The sequence below is a fragment of the Pomacea canaliculata genome, linkage group LG6 (assembly GCF_003073045.1).
Source record: "Pomacea canaliculata isolate SZHN2017 linkage group LG6, ASM307304v1, whole genome shotgun sequence".
In the NCBI taxonomy this organism is placed as follows: domain Eukaryota; kingdom Metazoa; phylum Mollusca; class Gastropoda; order Architaenioglossa; family Ampullariidae; genus Pomacea; species Pomacea canaliculata.
In genome coordinates this window covers 19,525,405-19,537,476 of record NC_037595.1, presented here as the reverse complement: position 1 = coordinate 19,537,476, position 12,072 = coordinate 19,525,405, and the positions used below count along the sequence as shown (strand labels likewise).

General features: G+C 38.9%; 1 long non-coding RNA gene across 1 annotated transcript in view; it reads right to left on the bottom strand.

The window, feature by feature from the left end:
* The window catches only part of LOC112565693, a 40,339-nt gene that overhangs the window by 21,426 nt on the left and 6,841 nt on the right, over nt 1-12,072 (bottom strand). Inside the window, exon 4 of the long non-coding RNA XR_003099473.1 lies at nt 10,166-10,287. This is a non-coding gene — a long non-coding RNA (uncharacterized LOC112565693). The remainder of the gene's footprint in view (nt 1-10,165; nt 10,288-12,072) is intronic.

Genomic DNA, 12,072 nt, shown 5'->3' with positions numbered 1-12,072 from the left:
TATACTCAGAAGACGCAACATTACAAAATAAATTAAAATATTTTTGAAACAAAAGAGAGGCTGGTCAATATTTATATCAAAGTGACAAGCTCCACACAGGGAAGCCGTTGTTTTGCGATTACATCTTTTTCATTTGGAGGCGTGCCTTAGAATTTTCTATCTATGCTGCAATATTTGAATGAATGGTTTTAAATGAGGATACTTTAAACATCTGGATTAGATTAAGATATGTACGATTTAGCAAACAGTAAAATTAAAACAAATCATCTGTATTGAAATTATTATCATGTCAAAAAAAAAAAAACACCCACAAGATTTTCAAAAAAGTTACTCTTGTATTTTTTACGTTTCGCCAGAAATAATTTTTTTCTTACTTTTAATTATCATTTAACAATACACACAAGTACAACACAAACAATAGCATACAGAAGAATCTAACATTTAAGCAATCTACATACACATAAACAACATAATATACACAAAAGATAATAGAAATAACAAATTTTAAGGTAATCCATCTGCTACAGTGTAGGCAAACTTACACCAATCAAAAAAGGTTTTAACATTTGCTGTATGCTGCAGTTGTCTCAAGGCTTCCCTAAGTTAGTTTAAAGTTCCCGCTTTTATATAAATAATACCATTATTTAAGAAATGATATGACTACATGGGAGCCACTGTTTCCAAAAGGATATCTCTGAGCCATTAGTAAATGCCGCATATTGCTCCTCAATATATCGTGACTATTAAAATGGCTTAAACCAGTGATGCCCAACCTTTTTCGGCCTGCGGGCCATATCCATTTCGGACAGCCGTGTCGCGGGCCGCTTCACCGCAAAAATACAAAAAGGAAAAAAAAATAGAGCAGATACCATTTTCATTAGAAACAAGTTGTACTTACCATTAATTATGTACTAATTAGTGAGATATTTGAATTTTTTTTCCGAAACCAACTTCTGAATGTCCGGCCTCATCGTAGAGACACCAAGTCGGAGCACTGAATCGAAATGTTCGTCCATCGAAAAAAAGATTGGGAGACGCCCCTACGTGGGGATAAATACTTCTTCTTCCCTTTTTTCGTTTTTTTTTTCTTTTTTCCTTACCAACATGCCGATTTCCTGCACTGTGGGCAGAAGTTTCGCGGGCCGGATGGCACCGCGTCGCGGGCCGGATATGGCCCGCGGGCCGTAGGTTGTGCATCCCTGGCCTAGAGGAATTTTTGAAACTTCTTTGTTCCCTTTTCTAATAATAGCCCATCACATATGAACAGGTTCATTCTGAGATACAGGCAATTACACTTTATTTGATGTTTTATGGACTGCATCAGAGCCATGCTAGTTAAGGCAGGATGCCTAACATAGAATTCTTCAAGAGTCAGAAATGTACCATCAACATTAGTGAGGTCTTTTTCTTAAACTTTTGCACATAACCATTTCTTGATATATACAACTTTTCTGCCTCTACTAATATTACCATTAAAGTGGATGGGCTCCCCGAGAAATTCTTCACTACATGTTGGAATGCACTTGTTAACTATAGGTATAGTTAAGTATGTACGTATGTGTGTGGTTGCCGCTGCGTTTTTACAGCATCAAGAAAATTGGTAGACAAAAGTTAATGTAGAATTCGTGAAAACGGAAAAGGTCTCTTGCTATTAAGATTTCCTCAATGTTAAGGAAACTCTAATACAAGATAGTGTTCTAATGACGAATTGCATAATAAAGATAGCTTTGTGCTTGCCAAAGACATTACAAGTACAATTTTGTTTTAGCTCTTCAAATCATGTCGACAAGACGACCTGGAAAACCAGCAAATAGAGATTTACAGAAGCCAGCATTGACAGAACAAAAGTATACGTTAGCTTTAAGGTGTAGGCAACTAATAGGTCCTATGTGGCCGATCAAGGAAAGCATTTTAGGGAAATATGAGGGTTCTCTCTTATGTAATGAGACATTACAAATGAGTAACACATTTTCAATTCTTCTTTTATCTTAATACCTAACTGATGATGCACTGGTTATTTATAGTTTTAGATCTTAATAATACAACAAAACTAAATTTAGTTTATTTCCAGTGCTTGATATTTTTAATGAAAATGTCTGCTTCTAAAGCATTCAATTTTTAAAAGACATATTCAACAATTTTAAGTAATTATCTTTTTTAAATAAGTGATATTTAAATTTTTTAAACGACAACTGCATAAAGGAACATATGACCAGACGTCAAATCCTTAGACTGCCTATATAAGTATCTTTCATATTTGTTTATGCCAACTAAAATAAAAGCAATTCTGATCAGAAATTTTTCATTAAACTATAGCGTTTTAGAATTTTTTCTACTAACTGTTTGTGCGGATGTCGTGCCTGAATATTTATTTAGTTGTTTATAGTTCTTTATTAGTTATTTGATTCCTTCTTTAATAAACATAATTTTTCACATTACTTTTGTATATAATAGTGCCTGATCGAGGAATCTGCTCTTTTGGTGTAATGTAGCCAGCTTGAAAACATCCTCTCCTAATTACACCAAACTGGCAACAGACAAGTGTTGCCTGTTTTAGCAAATTGAAGCTGGCGTGCAGTTGGAGATAGAATTTACAGTAATATATACTGTGCAAAGAAGACTTTCATAAATTCGAGTAGCTTATAGTCCACATTGCTAGGTTGACAGATGAATTTAGCAAGAGTCCTTACTATCACCGCTTGTGTTAGAGTGCTTAAGCTCTCAGAGTTAAGTGATCACCACTCTGCTCGCGCTCACTGGGTGACCGCTCTTGAATTCTGCAAAGCTTTAATAACGTCTTGACATTGTCTTTCAATTCTGTTAAGTTCCAGGTTTGTCAGATTTTTCTACATCGTCGACACCAAGACCATTGAATGCCATCTTTTTGGTCAAAACCAAAGTTTTTATGTTGTCTACTGCATTTTCGTGATCGTGGAGCGTCTATAAAACTAGTTCTCCTGCAATTTTTTGTACGTTTTGTGTCTCCACACTGAATAATATGTTTTAGAGGTCAGCAATATATATTTTTGCACAAAACGCTGAGTTTTCTGTTCTTAATCTCTTTATTCAAATTTACTTAGGCAGACTTCTGACATTATTGTTCTGTACTCGGGCGTCGTAACAGTAATATTGAAAGTGCTTTTTACGTTCACCTTGGGGGTTGTCTGTCAAGTTATAGACTTCAAAGCCACGGCTTAACTTCTTCAGCTGACCATCCTCCATCACCTTAGACTTGTATCCCGTGTACTCTGAGCCGTCTTTCCTTACTATAGAGATCATTTCTTTGCATTCATATTTAGAATGAGCTTGTGGGGGATCCTCTCGGCGTACTTCTGGATGAATTCCACAAGAAACCTGTTCTCTGATAAATGTTTTCTTAAGACGGTAGAAGTACACCTTAAACAATTCTGTTAGTGGGTTTTGCATTCTGGAGATGAATCTGCAGCTATACTCTATTAACTGCAACAGGCTCTGAAAAAAAGCAACAAATTTTATATAATACTATTTTTTAAGAAATTTAAATATTAACGGCCACCAACATATGTATTTATAATTACATATAATGTGTGTGGACTAGCACGCACACATGTATATGTGTTAAATGTTTTATATAAAACGATTCCTATATATGTAAAAACATTACACAAGTATAACAAAATTATTTCTCCAGCTTTATGCACATATAAAATTATCGCTAACGCTCTTGAACTGCGGTAGTTTCTCATTTAGTGATGTATAGTACCTGACAATTTTGATATTTGCTACCGTCTAGTGTGTTTAAAATAAATAAAGTACACGTAGATGGCCATGTGCAGTGCTTAATATATTTGGGTGAAGAAATAAATAATATTTTTATGTAGTACAAAACTAAAATACACAAAAAGATTTCTTTCAGCACATCCCTGCAATGTTTCCCTTGTTTCCTTTTTCCTAGGGTACTGAGTATTTGTGGTGTAGTCTGCCAGCTGGATCAATGAAGGACTTCAGCTTAATTTTGAAGAATGCCACTAGGAGCTGGTGAAACTTTCTGAAGCAACATCCCCTCACTCGGACATCTTGAAGACTTATTCTCCACTTTCGGGCAATTGTTATATGGTCGATCTGGTTTTCTATCTGGCCATCAGGGGAAGTCCGAGTTGTGTATATTCTTGTGTGGGAAGTCTGTGAAGAGCTCCCCGTTTTCGTTGCAGGTGCTGACGCCATGTCTTCCCAGGATGTTACCTGTTAGTGTTATCATTTCCCACTTTAGCATTTAAGTCTCCCATAATGATCTTCAGATGTCTTCTTGGTGTGTGGTCAAGAAGAGACTGCAGGAAACTGTATAGGTCTTTTTCCTCTTCCTCTGCTACATTTGTTGGGGCATAGCACAATAGTTCCACCTCCTCGTTCCCATTCACAGTGCTTGGATGATAGTCATGCTGTGAGGCGATTCGGACCTAGATCAGCCTCCTTGAGATGGGGGACCAACTGAAAACCGCCTCCACCCCTGTTTGCGGACAAAAAATCTCACCGTGTGCTCGTGCTCGACGTCCTCTCTGCTGAAAAAAGCATTTTGTGACTCTCGGGCATTTTCATCTGAGTCTAGTCCACGGTACATCTGCCTGTCACAGAACGTTCGATTTGTATCGTCTAAGCCTCGACTGATCATGCACTTTACCCCGCGTAGGAATCTTTTATGAGCAAATTGTTGTTTCCTTTCCTAACCTTAGCGTTGTTATCTGCTGGCATGATGTGGGGTTGGGATTCCTTAGCAGTGGCAGGCACCTCATCGGAAGGAGGCTCATTGGGGTGAATGACGGTTCCAGTCGCATACCTTTTACAACCCTCCTCCTTTCTGGAGAGTTCCGAAAGGGTATGTTTGTTTTGTGTTTTAATACTGATCCTCGACTGATCCAGTATGGGATTTTGATTGCCGCGATCCATTGTGTTTTGTCTGTGGGCTGAATCCGCTTGGCGGCGCCCATCTCCTCTCCAAACCCTACCATGGGGTTTTCCGTCGATTCGCTACGGTTGCCGACCAAGCCACCTTAGGCGAAAACACTTGAGCCCTATATTCCATCAGCCATCCACAGGCGGCAGTTCTTCCCATCAAGCGTGAGCCCTGGCCTATGGCGTCCTGCTTTTCTAGAGGGGTACGCTCCTTTTATCTATATCCCTTCCGAGATTGCCTACAAGGCAGCTTAATCAGATGGTACTTGCATCGTGGGAAACTTTAGCCCTAATGCGGTGTAGAGCATTTGTTTTCTTTGGGGGTTGTCTCCATCTCGGCAAAACCGACAAGGCGGTGGAGCCTTGTTACCGTTAGCAAGCTTTTTGGGAGCAGCAGCAGCAGGAGATGCGGACATTAATGAAGTGGATTGTTCTCGTGGCCATTTTGTGAGGGGGAAGTCACAAACCTGGTATTGCCCGATCTCGTGTGGGATCAAAGAAGTTAGTGGGCTACTGGTATCACAGGCCTTTGAGATCGAGCCAAGGCACCGAAGACCTGCTGTTACTCAATTTCGTGTAGCTTAAACGTCACTTGCTCCTCTAAGAAGCTAGTGCAAACGCCTGAATGTTCCGGAAACTAATTAACAGATTCGAGTATCGTTTGTTATCGGAATCGATCAGACAACTTGTTCCACCAATTAAGAACGGTGATATACCACTTTCCACCGAATAAAGAAAGAGCTATCAATCTGTCAATCCTTAAAGTGTCCGGACCAGATTTTCCTATCTGGATTGAAATTAAGCCGCATTTATGCATCCTCTTTATAAGCAGTTTCTAGTACACGGCAAAAGAATGTACTAAAGCGTGGTCGTCAGTGACTGTTTGATAGAGAAAGCGACTGGTTAAAAAACTACTGTGGGAAAAACACCAGGATGGTGTTGACGTAGAAAGGCGCAAAAAGGTTTGAAAAAAGGACCTAGATGAAACACTATATCAGAGATGCTGTCAAGTTTGTGAAAATGAGAAAGTAATTAATTACTTTGTTTGAAGGCTAATTTCCATGAACAGTTTTGGTTTTTTAAAATTTAATTCTTTGTATAGTAGTTACTCTCCTATATGCCTATCTAGTATTGTTTCTCACGAACAATTATGTGAATGTGTTCAAGTGGAATATTAGCTAATAAATGGACGAGTTTCGGCATTCCCAATGCAACTATCTAATCAAAAGCAAGTAAATGGAATTTTTTTTTAAAATATTTGTTAAAATGCTGAAAATATAACATATAACTCTTGCTTACATGAGATAAAGTTGTGCTATGTATTTCTTTGAGTAAAAGACGATGGATGAGTATAAGATATAAATTAGGCATTCGATTAAAAAAACTTAAATCCCTTGTATAAGTTATAAATATGTAATTTCTTTTATACCTTTTACATATAGCCTCGTCCAGAATATTTTAGTAATGTAAATAAAAGGATTTATATATTTACAAAATAAATACGATTTGTTTGTGAAAGAAATTTTGAAATATCTTTGCAGTATTAATAGACCCATTAATATGCTAGCATTCGATTTTTGTAGCCAAGTTCTAAGGATAATCATTTCCTAGATCCTCTTGGTACAGATGAGTTACAACGTATTTGAGTCTGAGGGTAACGCCCAGACAAAAAGCTAAGCATCTTGTAATCTAGACTACTTGGATTCTGGACGAACACAGCAGATGTTCTCTCTTTTGACAACGACGACTTCAGTTGGCCTTGGCGTCAACGATTACATCTTACACATAGTTCAAGTTCTAGTCACTTAGTCAAGCCTGGCGCCATGTTGATAAGTATCTTGCAATGTTATTCTTTCATTACCTCACTTCTTACATTTGCATAGATGCCTACAAGGAATGGCATTGGTCAGCCACTCAACTAGCATCCTTCATCCAATCATCAAGTAGCTAGCACGGACAAGAGGGTGACACCACCTCTACTGACTCTGCCCTCTGCAGTTGGCTGAATGGCCAGGTGACTAATCCTACCCCCCCCCCCCCCGTGTCATGCTACTAGGTCCTGCCTACTAGGTGTGCGAGAATACTCAAGTTTTACTCATTTCCTGGATGTCAGTAACACTTTTTCTAGAAAGATTCACTTGGCTTGCTGTAGCCACTTATAAAAGACTGTCTTCTCCAAATAAAATCTCACATGCGCCTCCTTTCGTAACTGGCCTCTGGCTTATCGACAAGTCAAACTAGACCTTAATTGCAATTTTACGACCCTTTTAGAGTTACCACATGCCAAAACCTTTTATTCTGTTGTCTGAAAGAGCTGTGAAATTGCCTCGACGCTAGTCGTCATTTGATTGTTTGATAAATGATTCATTTTACACTGGATACTGGACTGGACCACTGCCTCCCCAAAGGCATTGTATTAAACAGAAATGGAGGCAAAATAGAAATTCCACCAAGGATGATGATAAAAATGAGAATAAATATTACAGTCATACAATCTCATAGCTATAAATACAACAAATCCAAAATGGTTAAAAAAAACAATCCAAAGCTATAAAAACAACAAAATAGAAATGAAAATATACAAGTAACAGTCAAGATAATATGGTCTTCACATTAACAATTATAATTCACAAACTCCAGAAACCAACAATGTATTAGCATTAAGCTAAGTGGAAGAGTGAAATTGCATTACATAATGAACAATAAAGACAAATATATTAGGTAAAACTAAATACAACTGTCGAGTAAAGAAATAATTATAATTATATAGAAATAATGCAGCAGAAGGGATCTAGCAACCGGTATGGAAAACCATCACTGCAGTCTTGCCAGGTTGCTTAGACGATAAAGGCAAAAAATAACAACTAGAAAAGGAGACCACAAGCAGTAGCCAACCTCTCAGAGGAGTAATTTTTCTCCCATATCTATCCTTATTACAATCCTCCTCTCACTTATATTCCCCACACCCCTATTTCCCCCTAGTTAAAAATTGCCTTCGGGGAAACTCTTTTTTCCAAACGAAACAACAAATATGTCAGATCCTGCTGGGATCAAGATGAAACTCGCTTTATACTGTTTTATCGCATTTGCAAGTGTCCGCAAAAACGTATCGTCTAATCGACAAAAGAGAGACCATTACAGCTGAAAAATATAACAGTTGTTAAGTCACAGCTTATAGTCCCGTAAGTGACGTCAGTTCAATATACTAGCCAAAATATTTAAACAAATCTTCAGTTGCCGCATAAAACATCTATAACTTCGTCGACTAAGAACAAGTATTTAACACAACGAATTTGAGCACAAAGGATTTTGCCATGTCATTAGCTAAAGAGAGCCTCATTCGTTGAGAGAAAACAGTACTCCTTGCAATCTTCTAAGAAACATTTTCTATAAAAATGTCATCTATCAGTGGTGTCCTTAATCGCCTGTATAGCTTCACAACTTCTTGGGAAATATCACAATCCTTCATGAAACACATACTACCCCCTTGTCTTCGACTACTAGTCCAGACCAGCAGGCACACATTATTACCAACAGTCAGTGTCATGAATCGTCGTGTCTTCAAGGACGGACGTTATTTAAGTAAGCTAAACAGCAAAATGAATTTGTGTAAGTCATAACGTCAGATCAGGAACGATATAAAGCTATATACTATTTCTATATCAGAAAACCCGCTTCCTTTTTATTTTTATTCTGTTTTGGGGCGGAAAAAAACTGTTAAATTGCATAGTGTATAAGTAATTAACTAACCTCCATTTTCCCGGTTTTCAGTGTTCTTGATGTCGTCGGGACGTTACCCAAGATCTTGTTATTCTCTCAAACTTACTGGAGAAGATAAAGCTATCTTCATTTGTTTTACTTCCTGTTTTGATCTTTCGTCTACAACTTTGTTGATCACATCACGGTCTGCTTCGATTGTATACTTGCATGATTTGTTATATTTGTTCCCACCAGCCTCAGCTGTTACAGATTCTTTACTGGTCATTTTAAATTGGTGCGGCGGAGGAGGAAGCGGAGGTGGAGGCGGTGCTGGTTGTGGTAGTGGTGAGAAATTTCCCATTTCATTTCAATCGTGGGTATCCTCAGACAATAGACGAAGCAAGTTCAGGAAACTGGAGATATCTGAAATTTGAGATTACACCCCACGTATTAATCACACAGCTAAACTTTCAAGTGATCCAAAGAAAATAAAAGAAATAGATTGCAAAGAACTAGACAAAAAAAAAAGGAAAAATTTTCTTTGACATAAATATTACATACTGTTTTCTTCTCATTTTCTGTTGTTTGAGTACAAATCCACGTCGAATTGAGTCTCAAACTGGCAACGAATGTCAACATGTCGCTTGATCAACCAGCTTCGCCTACTTTCAAACATAACAAAATACCTGATTGGTTGAATTTTTATACCTTTGAAAGGAAGTAATCCATAGAGGAACAATTCCGAAAGGTTTCAGTGTTGCCTTTCTTATTCATTTACGCACAGGGTTACAAACTCAGACTCTACTGTGGTTACAGCAGAGCATCCACCCAGGGTGCAGCTCACTCTGAAAACAGAGTGTAAATGAGAGTAACTTCTATCCCTGCAAAACCTCGATTTACTCTTGGCAGCGGAATACGTTACTCTGGTCACAGAGCCAGGCGCTGGGCGACTTCAGGCCTGCTGGTGACAGGAACGAGGTGCAACCTGGTGCAAGGGGACGGTATGCATGAGCACTCGTTCCAACTTCCTACAAAGCACAACTGACGTCGTGATGCCGGACAACAGACGAAGAAAATCATCGATCAGTAGACCACCATTTCCTCTGCAATACGCAAGGAGGGCTTTTCAAACAACAAAGACAATAATTCGAGGTCACCAGGGACGATTGTGTGTCTTCCATCAGAGACAGTACATTCCATACAGCAAAGAATATTGGGTCGAGCAAAGTGGTGTGTATGCGTATCTTATGGAGTGGGTGATTGTGTATGGGAACGCGTGTGGTAGAATTATTTGACTCACTAAATACTTGAATTATTGGTAAGGGGATAGATTAATAGGACACCTTAGATAATTAGCCAAGGTAGGGAATTTGTTTATTCTTATGTACATTTCCTTCATTGTTTCTGTTTCAGCTCACGGCATTTTTTTTTGGGGGGGGGGGGGTTCTAATAATTAACCTATTTTCACTACATTGCGTTGTGTTCGTTTATTATGGGTGTGTGCTTGGGGATCAAGTCATTAGTAAATATTAATTACCAATTTAGTGGAAGTGCATCGCGTACAGGATTATGTCGTCGTGGATGGCGGGGTAGTCGTTAGTGTAGTTCAGGCTTTACTATGAGTCTCCTTCCATCTCACGTACCTAATAACCCATAGGTCTGCAACACCAAAAGTATATATATATATGCTTCTCATGCCCCATGGGGTGCCGAAAGGGCTGCTCACGTGAGGTGTGCCGGAAGAGGTGCGTCACGTGAGGCTTGTTCAAAACAGAGTATACAGGCGACGGCATCGTGGCTCTGTGCAGTAGGACTTACATCTGTTTCGTCGACACAAACAAACTTTTCACCAAAGGGCTATACAAAAATCAAAACAAACTTGACGAACACGATTTTAAAAATGTTTTAATCAACAATCCAGCGGTGTCTACAACGCTGGATTTAAAACCAATGGAAACTCAATGCTTACCTACACGCAGCACTGAAATTCATTATCGTACTTGTACATCAAGCGAAAGGTCCTCGACGATGGAGTGACCACATCTCCATTAGACATTTAAAATCTGCACCTAGCTGCTTATACTCCAGGTCAAACTGCGATACCTTTTTCTTTTGGTTAGTTTTTTTTTCTCTTTGCAAACAAAAAATTGCGTTAAAAGTTTATTTTTTTTTTCTTTCTATACGTGCCAACCATATTTTTGCCAGTCAAACAGAGCTCTGCCTCATCGCGGCGACTGGTGGACAAAGTTTATTAAAGTACGACAGAGACAAAAAATGCGCTCTTTTACTAGCTTTGGTCATGTTAGTACTTTTCGTTTTTGAAGACACGGGGTCTTTGTAATTTTTTTTCTAAAAAACAACAACAAACCTCCCCCCCCCCCCCCGAGTTTTAACGATGTTGTTGCAGATGATCCGAGGCAGGCGACACTCAACGTGTTGCTTAATTAATAATAATAAAAAAAAATTTCCCCACGCCAGTCCCTACCAACAACGATCACTCTGCTAATCATAAAACAAAAACAAATAAAAGGGTGGACGACGCTTGGTAATAGGTGGAGACCACTCGCACAAAGGTGCGCACTACTCTCGTCACGGTGGAGACCACTCGTACCAGTGGTGCACTACTCTCGGTAATGTGGAGACCACTAGTGCAAGTGGCACACTACTCGTTCCACGATGCACTTCCACCGGATGGGTCGGATCCACTTCCCCTGGATGGGGCGGTGCTCCACGTGACGCATCTCTTCCGACACTTTTACTAGCTTTGATCATGTTAGTACTTTTCTAAGCTTTGACGAAACGGGCTTTTTTTCTAGAAAAGCAAACAAAACAAAAACAGGTTTTAGCGATGTTGTTGTTTTTGTTGGAGATGATCCGATGCAGGCGACACACAACGTGATGCTTAATTAATTTAAAAAAAACATTGTCTCCACGCCATTCCCTACCAACAACGATCACACTGCCTTTTCAAAACGCTTATCCAAAAACAATAAAACAAACAAAAAAATAAAATAAATTAAAACTAAAGGGAGGACGACGCTTGGTAAAAGGTGGAGATCACTCGTGCAAGGGGTAAGCTACTCTTATTGTGCCACAAGGGGGTGTTCTATCCCCAGTATTATTCTCTGTATACACCAATGAGATGCAAATAAATAACGGAATTCTTTGTTTAGTTAAATATGCAGACGACATGGCTCTGATTGGTCACCTGAGAGATGAGAAATCTTTGGCCCACTATACCACACAAGTGCAGGCCCTTTGCGAGTGGTTCAAAAGCAGCTACTTAGAACTAAATGTTGGAAAACGAAAGAACTAGTTTATAGATCAGAGGAAAGGAAAAGAAAATGTCCACTCCATTAGTAATCGGAAATGAAGAGGTTGAAAGGGTGACAACATTCAAATATCTTGGAACAGTAATAGACGATAGTTTGAATTTCACTGAAC